A 10,262-nucleotide genomic window follows, 5' to 3' on the forward strand; every position below is an offset into this window, starting at 1 on the left:
CAGTTAGTTAGGGCACAATTTTCTCGAGAATCGTGAGTACCAAGTTTTTTTTGGAAATTATGAAGTAAAATGATTGTAGTGTTTTAGTAAGATACAATTTTTAAAACAAATATAGCATAATTAATATATAATAAAGATAAATGGTAATCCAAACACATATTAATAAGTAACAAGCAAGCAATAGATAAATAAAAATAAGAATAGCAACAATAGTTTTGATCATATTATACAAATATCAATATCACTATTCAAAAACTCAAAAGAATTAATAATTAATTTTAAATGATATACTAAAAAAATCAGAGAATAAATTATGATCAATAAATTATATGTACAAAAGTCTTAAAATAAACCATATATATGAGTTTGTGGTAGATTCAAAATAAATTTAATAAAATTAAACACTATATAAATAATATTATTTAGGTGAATTTTGAAGCCAATATTATACAAAAAGAAAATTAAGATATGTAAAATAATGCACATATATTAATTTAAAACAAGTAATATATATAGGAGTGAAAAACCTCATGTAAATAATAATGTACAATAATATGTAAAAGGTTAATGAGTAAAATAAAATAGAGATTTTAAAAGAAATGAAGTATATACATAGAAAATAAGTAAAATATATAATTTGAAATTAATAGCATATTACGGATGTACATATGTATAGTAACAATAATTTAATAAAATTGCATATATACATGAAATGGGATTATGAAAATATTATTGTATAAATCTTCAAAGTTAGAGGTATATAAAATGGAATTTATGGATATATTGTAAAATAAAATCATAAAATGTATGCAAATTAGTCATAAAGAATATTTACAATAATGCATAATAAAATAAAATAATACATGATAAAAGCATTACAAAATAATACATAATAAAATAAAATAATGTAAAATAAAAGTAAATAAATAGATATAAATTAATACGATAATAATACCTATATTAATAATAGTAATAATAATATTATAAATTAAAAGAAGACAAGGACAATTTCAAAAATAAAACAAAATCTCAGGGACGACTTTGAAATAAGTGTGAAGACAACCAAATCGAGAACCACTACACATTAGAGGGACCATTGTTGCAATTTAGACGCACAAATCCAGGCCTTCAAACCCAATCAATGAAAACGACGCCGTTCAAACATATATTTAATTGGAATTGGAACCAGATATGAGGTAATAATTAAAAAATCAAAGAAAAACTGAATTGAAACGAAAATGAATGCAAAAGGGGTCATTGCACAAATAAACCATTGAGTAAAAAATACGTAGATCCTTCCCTCGGGTCGGGTCACCGCGCGGGTCGTAGGCCTCTAAACGGTGCCGTTTTGAAACCATTGCCTCGGTATCAAACGACGTCGTTTCTTTCAACAAATAAAGGCTAGATTAAGCCCTAAAAAAAACTAAACCTAAATGCTTCATTTAAGACCGCAGAAGAGAGGTGAACGCCGCCTCTTCCTTTTCCTTTTTCTCTGCCATTTCAAACCCCAGGCCTTTGCCCATTCGACTCCAACTCGTGCAGAAGAGAAGAAGGCTTCATCGGCGCACCCACGAAGGTAAGTATTTTTTGCGTCGCTCTGTGCAACGATTGTTCAAAAAGGATCTCCAAACCTTCACTCCAACTCTGATTGCGACGGAGAGAGCAAAGATCCGGCCACAAGGTACTTTCCTCCCCTTTTCCTTTTATTGTGTTTCTACTCAAATAAAGAACTCAACAATCATTGAAACAAAACCAAAAGAAAAAAAAGAAACCCAGATGCGAAGCAAAATTTCAATCACCTTTCAATATTTTTTTCAATATTTTTCTTTGTACTGATATTGTGTGTAGAGGAAAAAGAACCCCTTTTACAGATTCAAAAACGACTTTATATAGCCGGATCCAGAAAAAAATAAATCCAAATACATTTTTTTTTCTCTGCCCTTTTTGCAATTTTTTGCTCCTTTTTGCCTGCTGCTTTGTTCGTTTGTTTGTCCTTTGCAGGTGTCGTATGAAGGCTAGCTGGGACGTGGCACGTACGGATGTGCGCGGGCGCGCGCGTACGAAGGCTTGCGTGAGTGCAAAGTGGCTCGGCACGCGCAGAGGATGGCTTTGGTGGCTGCGGCGCTCGTGCTAGGGCTGAATGCCTAGGGTTTCTGGCATTTTCTTCAAATCGGGCCATCGTGTATTGGGCCTGGGGTTTTGGGTATTTTAGGCTGAATTAGGTTTGGGTTAATCTGTATTGGGCCTAGAGTTTGTAAATGGACATTTAAAATGGACTATTTATTATTATATTTTTTATATTTTTGTTTATTTATTTCTGATTTGGGCCGGGCAAATTTGTGTTATTACAATTATTATTATTATTACTATTATTATTTGTTCATTTATACTTTTTTAAATTTTATATTTAATTATATATACATATATATATGCATATCTTTCATTTGTATATATACATACTTCTATACTTTATATACTTTATAATTTATATATCGTTATACATATATTTTTATAATATATATACATATATACATATACGTGTACATATTTTTATAACTTATTTATATATATGTATATATACATACTTATATATTCTATATATTTTATAATTTATATACATATCTATATATATACATCTATATACATTTTTCTCTCATGAATATATATACATACTTATATATTTTTATAATTTTATATACATATACATGTATATACATACTTATATAAGCTTTTATATTTAATAATTTAAAAATATATATTTTTCATATTTTCATAATTTTATGTATATACATATATATTTCCTTATATGTACATACATATTTTTATATTTTATAATTTTTTATCTATTTTCTTTATTGTTATTATTATTTTACTTGATGTTCATTTATTTATTTATTTATATGTCCATATTTTTTAATGTCTCAGTTTTTTTATTTACTTGTTATTGTATATACATGATTGATTTGTTCTTTTTTTTTTCGTTTTTGCTCATATTATTTTTATTCATATTATCATATTTATTATTCCATTATGCATATTAACACCATATTTCAAAAAAGGAAAATTTTTCTAAATAAGGCAATGTTTTGCGTTTGGAAGTTCGAGAAAACGTGCCCTAATGTGCTGGGTTTCGATTTTTTTTGTTCGACCAAATAGCCAAATATCCTTTTAAAATTTTAAAGTAAGGAAATGTTTTGCATTTGGAAATTCGAGAAAACATGCCCTAATGTGCTAGGTTTCGATTTTTCCGTCCGACCATATAGCCAAATATCATTTTAAAATTTCAAAGTAAGGCAATGTTTTGCGTTTGGAAATTCGAGAAAACGTGCCCTAATATGCTGGGTTTCGATTTCTCGTTTAGCCAAATAGCCAAATACCCTCTTAAAGTTTCAAAGTATGGGTTTTGGAAACCATAAGGTGATCTTGGTTTCGAGAGTTTAAAGTATCGTATCCTAATGTGCTGGATGTGATATTCTTTCGGAACAAGAGAATCTTAAATTCCAACCCATATTGTTCGAAATTTTTTAGGATCGTATTTTTAAAATTCTTCAAAGTTTTCAATCTTCGACACTAAAGACACTAAATAATCAACTAGGTACCAATTTTTGGCGTTACGAGGGTGCTAATCCTTCCTCGTACGTAACTGACTCCCGAACCTATTTTTCTGAATTTCATGGACCAAAATAGTTTTTTTAATAAAACCAAATCATTTATTAAAAACAACCACTTTTTGAGGTGACCCGATCACACCTCATTAAAAAAGATTGGTGGTAACTCCCGTATTCATTTTCTTTTTCAAAATCCAAGTCGACCCCGTTTTCACAAAAAAATGGTGTCTGCAGAAATGTAGGTGATTTTTTATTAGGTTTTTTTTTTTGGAAAATGGTATGGTTGTTGTCTTATTTTTAATTTGGTATAGTTTAAATAGCCAAAATCAAAGGGTTTACGACCATAATATAGGGTTGTTGTTTTATTTTTAACAGTAGCAGTGGTTGAAAATTGTTAGTATTATTGATTTTCGATGTGATAGTGGGATATAAGATGTAGGGACCGAACTGCATGGAAAACCAATAATTCCAAGCAAAAAGGCTTTTGAAATATATTTGAATATCGAAAAGGGTGGATGCTTACTATGTTGTGTTGTTTACTTTTAGTAATGTCTTAGTGTTTATTGTTGTATTCAAAGAAGTGGTCTCTATGTTGTAGTGAATTTTGTTTTTCTATTGGTTTTTGCTAAGTAAATTGTTTATTTTTGCTTGTAGATGTCATGGGATGAGGAATATTACCTTATTTTGCACGTGGGTTGGCACTTTGTAAAGGATCCATATGTTAGATTTGTAGGTGAGGAAGTGATTAGGTTTAAAGGGGACCCAAACACAATATCCTATTTTGAATTATGTATAATAGTAAAAATTGGGTTAGGGTTTCACACTGTCATGTTAATATATTTTCATGAGCTTGGTACAGTAAGGTTGTAAAATAATCTAAGGGTGATTTATGATGGCACTACCATAATAGCTATGCTAAACTTTTAGGTTAAGTTTAAGGAGATTAACTTGTAACACCCTGAATAATTTCTATCTGTTTTTGTGAAATCTGACATAACTATGTATCTGCTTCAGTGTTTTGGATGTGTTTATGAGGTTTTGGGTTCAAGTATCCTTTTGGAAATTTTTTTTATTTTTGATCCAAGCCTCATCCCTATTAGGTGGGCTTATATAAAATTGTCGGTTATCTTATATTAGAATGAGTCTGCTGGTTCAAGTGGTAAGGAGTTAGTGTGTTGGAGGTCTTGTGTTCGAATCCTTGTGTGAGCGTGAGTGTAAATTTTTGCTTTGGGTGTCTGATAGAGGTTTGGAGGAACCAAAATTCTGAGGTGGTTGAGAGTTAGTGGTTTAGTGGGGAGTGGGAGAAAAAGTAGGGACAGATTTTCTGAATTTCAATTTTAGTTTTTCTCTTTTTCCAAAATTTTCTTTCTCTGATGTTTTTTTTCTTTTTCTGTTTTCCCACTTTCAATTTTTGTTTCATTCTTTCGATTTTTGTCGAAATTTATCTTTCAATTTACAATACTTTAACGTTTTGATTCCTTCGTGTTGCTATATAGGTAAGGGGTTCGTTGTGTTTTAGGGTAGTTTTGATTTATACTTTAGTCTCTGTTGGTGTACGAGGTTAATTCGTTACACCATTTTGCTAGGTGTTCTTCAGGAAAATCGAAACTCTTCGATTACGTAGCTAAGTTTAGAGGTTGTCGTCGTCGAGGGTAAGTTTTCCAAACGTTTTAGTGTTATTTTTCTTTTGAAGGTGCGCGTTTGGCTACGTGAATTTGAATAAGAATTTGTTTGGATTTGCAAACTCACTTTGATTGTAGGTGTTTTGTGATAATTTTAGGTTCTATTCACTCTGAAGGGTGCATTTGCTTTGAAAACGAACCAGGTGTGTACTCCTAACACGAAAAATTGAGTTTCGATAAAAGCTAAAAATGGAGTTTGTTGACGCCACACGGGCGTGTGGCCAGCTGTGTGCGAGACACGACCGTGTAACTAATAAAGGTGTGGCTATGCACAAGACATGATTCTGTGATAGTGTGAGTGTGGCCGTGAGGGCCACAAGGGCTAGGCCAGATGGGGAATGTGGGTTTTGGGCCAGGCTGTGTGGACCACTCGGGCAAGGCTAATCTAGGCGTGTGGGCCTACACGGGCAAGCCACATGGGCCTATGGGCCCAGAATTTTGAAACTTCCCCTAGGGTCAGACGGGTCATTCTGATTGATTGTGGGCCTACCGTAGAGTCGGTAAGGGCTAACCAAACCCTATTTCATATGATTTGATATTCTGATAGCCTGATCTGAGTAGGATACTGATATATATGTCTGATTCTTTTTAAGTATATATCTATCTATATATGAGCATGTTAAGAATGTTTAATCTAATATTTCTGCATCTGTACTTTATATCTGTGATTGGGGTGGGAATTGTAAATGTAGAGGAAGTGATCTGTATGGTGATTCTTCACCTATATTCTAGCAGCTTGACTGCATATTATCTGTTATGTGTCCTATCGACACTATATAGTGTGTAGGAATATGTGAGTGTTTTTAATCCCACATTGTGTGATGGGATGGTCGAAGATGGTGTGTAGAGGATGGGGGTAGGATTTTGTATATCTGATATGTGTATCTGATTCTAATATCTATATCTATTATGGACTTAGGTCCGAATCAGTATCAGATTGTATATAAAACATTATGTATGTTGCATGGCTATTTCTGTTGGGTTACACACTGAGTTCACGAAAACTCACATATGTTGTCTGTCCTATTCATGTAATCTACAAACTTAGGCAGGTCGGTGCGACGAAGGCTCAGCGGTGACCACTCGACCAAGAACTATTTTATTTAGTAATTAATGGTTTAATTTTAATGTTTGGTTTTGCTTAAGAGTTTGTAATTTTTGGGACTATCTGGACGGTTTGGTTTAAACTTTTGGATTCAGATTTTGTTTTGCTATTTTTCTGCAATGTCAACAAAAACACTTTACGCAACAAATGGGTTTTTGAAAACACGAGCTTGGTTTTTGTTTTAAATGATTTCCAAACTTTCGCTGTGAAATAAATGGTTGATTTTAAGGAACAACTTATAATGGTTTCAGTAATGAATAAGTTTTATAATATTTGGACATTTTATCAAATAAATAAACATGGTTTATCAAATAATCGTCAAATTCAAAACCTTTCTTTGTAACACTCCTGGATTTGGTCATAATGTCTAGGTTGTGTTTGGGGTGTTACATAACCTATATGTTGAACATGAGGTGGATAACCCTATCATTGTAGATGATATATTACTATGATTGCTGGGAAGAGTGATGTTGGTGGAGTAGAAACTGATGGGGTGGGTTATGTTGAAGGGGTACAAGTTGATGGGGAGGGTGATGTTGAAGGAAAATGAAATGATGATGAGGGTGATGTAGAAGGGGTACAAGTTGATAGGAAGGGTGATGTTGAAGGAGTAGAAGCTGATATGGAAAGTGATGTAGAAGAGGTACAAGCTGATGAGGTGGGTAATGTAGATGGGGTACAAGCTGTTGGGGAAGGTGATGTAGAAGGGGTACAAACTGTTGGGGAGGGTGATGTTGAAGGGTAGAAGGTGACGAGGACAGTGTGACTGCTACGTAGTTTGAGGCAGATGAGTGTGGTGGTAAGGAAAGTGGTGGACATATGAATTTAAGATCAACTGTTGGAGAATATATTGATAGTGGTTTTGGGTCATCTACTGGTGATGAAAATGCTACTGATTTTGCAACATCAGTTGAAGTGGACAATGTTGCTGCTGTAGGTAGTGGAGAAGAGGAGTCTAAGGTAGTGTTAGATGGGAATGAGACTGAGGTATGAGACTCAGATGAACATGGAAACTTGGTTGGGTCAAATAAAGATGAAGAACATGAAGACAGTGAGAGAAGGAGAAAAAAGTTTCCCTTATACAATTACTGATTGGATTCGTTAAAATATAGTTTGAGAACGTTATTTAAGGATAGAAAATTGTATTCAAAATTAGTCCAAATAATGTAGAAGACAACTGAAGTTTCTTAAGAATGAACCGAAATGGGTTACTGTGAAGGGCCTTGCTTCCCCTAACTGTCCATGGAGAATTTTTGCTAGCACAAAAAAAGGAAGTTATGTAATGGGTGGAAGCAAAATTATGGTTCATTGGTGAAAGCTAAGTTTGATGCCAACAAGAAAGACTATGTAGAGTAGTAATTGATATGGAATGATTGAAATGGATGTGAGATTGGAACGGAAATTATCAATATGCAGTGGACCTAAGTTAAAGGATATAAAGTTGTAGAAGTTGGCAGATTAGTGGGATTCCATGTGCCCATGCATGTGCTGCCATGTATCACCTAGGGCTTCAACCAGATGACTATTTGCATGAATGTTATCACATAAAAACTTATAAGAAAGCTTACTCATTTCCAATGCAGCCCATAAATGAGCCACATGATTGGGCAAAAACTAGTATTGAGCCAATGCTACCTCTTATTGAAAGGAAGATGTCTAAGAGGCCTAAAAAGAATAGGAGGATGACAAAGATGAACCAAAGAAATTGAAGCCTGACCACTTGAGTAGGAAAGGTCTAATCATGACATATACCCAATGTGGCCAACATGGCCATAACAAGCGGTCTTGCACACAAGGAAACGAACATACTAAACAGGTACAATGCTATTCTTCACTTATGTATATTGAGTAAATTTATTTTGTCTAACCACTTTCGTTATGGTCCATGTTTTGCAACAAGATTCACAACTACCCAAACAAAAGGGGAAATCTCCCATTAAAAATTCAACTACCTTAGATAAATCTAAAGGAAAGCAAACCAAGAAAGGATTGTTACATGGAATAGGGTTGTATACAAACTTGAATACAGGGAATCAAACATTTTATGTGAATTTTCTTCCTTTTACTATTGATCTCCCAACCAACAACAATGTATGTTGTTTTGATAAAATTAAAACACTCTTGCAGTCTAGTAGAACCATAATGAGCATGGTGACAAGTTCGTGTAAGGATGGTAGTGGACAATCTTCGTCAACATCCAAGTCTCCAAAAAATAAGAGGAAGGCTCCTCTCCATCATCTGGGAACACAAGAATCAGTTGTAGGAAACATGAGTAAATCGTCGAAGAAATAGTTGCCAATTGTTATAATCTCCCCTGCTTTGTCACATTTTGAGCTTACAACCTTCTATTTTTGGAATACACCAAGGGTGAATGTTATTTTGTTGTATTAATAACTAAGATGTTGGTTTTCTTTTTTTGGTTGATATAGCTAGGTATAGCTTACTTACAGTAGTATGTTATATTTGTTACATCAAACTTGTTTTTGGCTGGTATAGCATGAATGGTGTAACGTTAAATCATTACCTATGGAAAGCTTTTGTAAAATAAATTTTATCCTAATTGCAATGGAGAAATCATATGATTAAATGAGGGATATTTTCCAGCCTTATGTTTCTTTTCATTGCATTATTTACTAAACTAAATTAAATTACATAAGCAACAACCAAAATTGGTCATTAGTTCCAAGCATAATGTATATCAAGGTTCCAAATTACATAAACAACATAACATGGAGGTATGTTCGAAAATTTTACATTCAATCAACATTTCTAACTACTAGCTGCATATACTTCTTATCACTACTACCAACAAAGAAACCTATGGTGATACATAACATGGAGCAAGAAAATAATATCTTACACATTGACTTCTCCTTCTTGATAACTTTCATTTTTTGCTTCATGGTCATCATTTTGTTCCTTAATGCTAGTTCTCCTTCAATACCACAAACTGGTCTACCTCCTTCAAACTTAGTGTCAACAGTACTACTGCCACCATTACGGCTACCATTAAATGCAACCAAATCCATAACTTTCTTTCTAAGTGCTAAATTCCCCTTTGAAAGATTTCGTTCATTGTCATGCAATTGACACAGTAATTCAGTTGCACAGTTACACATTTGCCTATCGTACCACTTGAAGAAACCATAACCACCACCCTACAAATAAACCTTGAATGAGTAACAACAAAAAAAATTTAAATCATAAACCCTTAACCTAGGAAAATTTTTTGAAATCATCCAAATTAAACTGAAGTGGCAAATAAAATTCTTCTTCACTTACAATAAATCTAAACAACCATAAAATCTTCTACATGGATTTAAATCACTCCATAAAGTGTCTCTTAGAGCTAACTTTTTGCAGTGACATTTTACTGCTTCCCCATCATACACATAGGGTGTTTGAGTTGGTGATACGTTCTCGACCCCCAGGGTCTTAGAGAACTGTCATGATATGTACGCATATAGCATTGAATCTCTTACTTATCAATACGAACCCTATGACATGTCAACTATACTTGTGACTTTATCCAACAACGTTAATAGGGTAATATCTCATTATTAAGTATCGATGTCATCAAGCAAACATATATAAATACAATCAATTCAGTAAATGATCACAACTCACATTTTCAGGTATATACGTACCTTTCAAGCATAATGCCATAGGCAGTTTTCCATTTTCGAACATTTAACGAATTAATATAAACATATAATATTATCTACCGAACTTGAATTGTGAGAGCACAAACCAGATTAACTATTCGTCAATGGTTTTTCCTTTCCTTTTACTTTTTGATGTCTTGACTTCATCTTTAGCTATATACGATAAATTCGAATTCGAAAAACTCGTTAGATATATAATCCA

Source organism: Gossypium raimondii, chromosome 10 (genome assembly GCF_025698545.1).
Source record: "Gossypium raimondii isolate GPD5lz chromosome 10, ASM2569854v1, whole genome shotgun sequence".
In the NCBI taxonomy this organism is placed as follows: Eukaryota; Viridiplantae; Streptophyta; class Magnoliopsida; order Malvales; family Malvaceae; genus Gossypium; species Gossypium raimondii.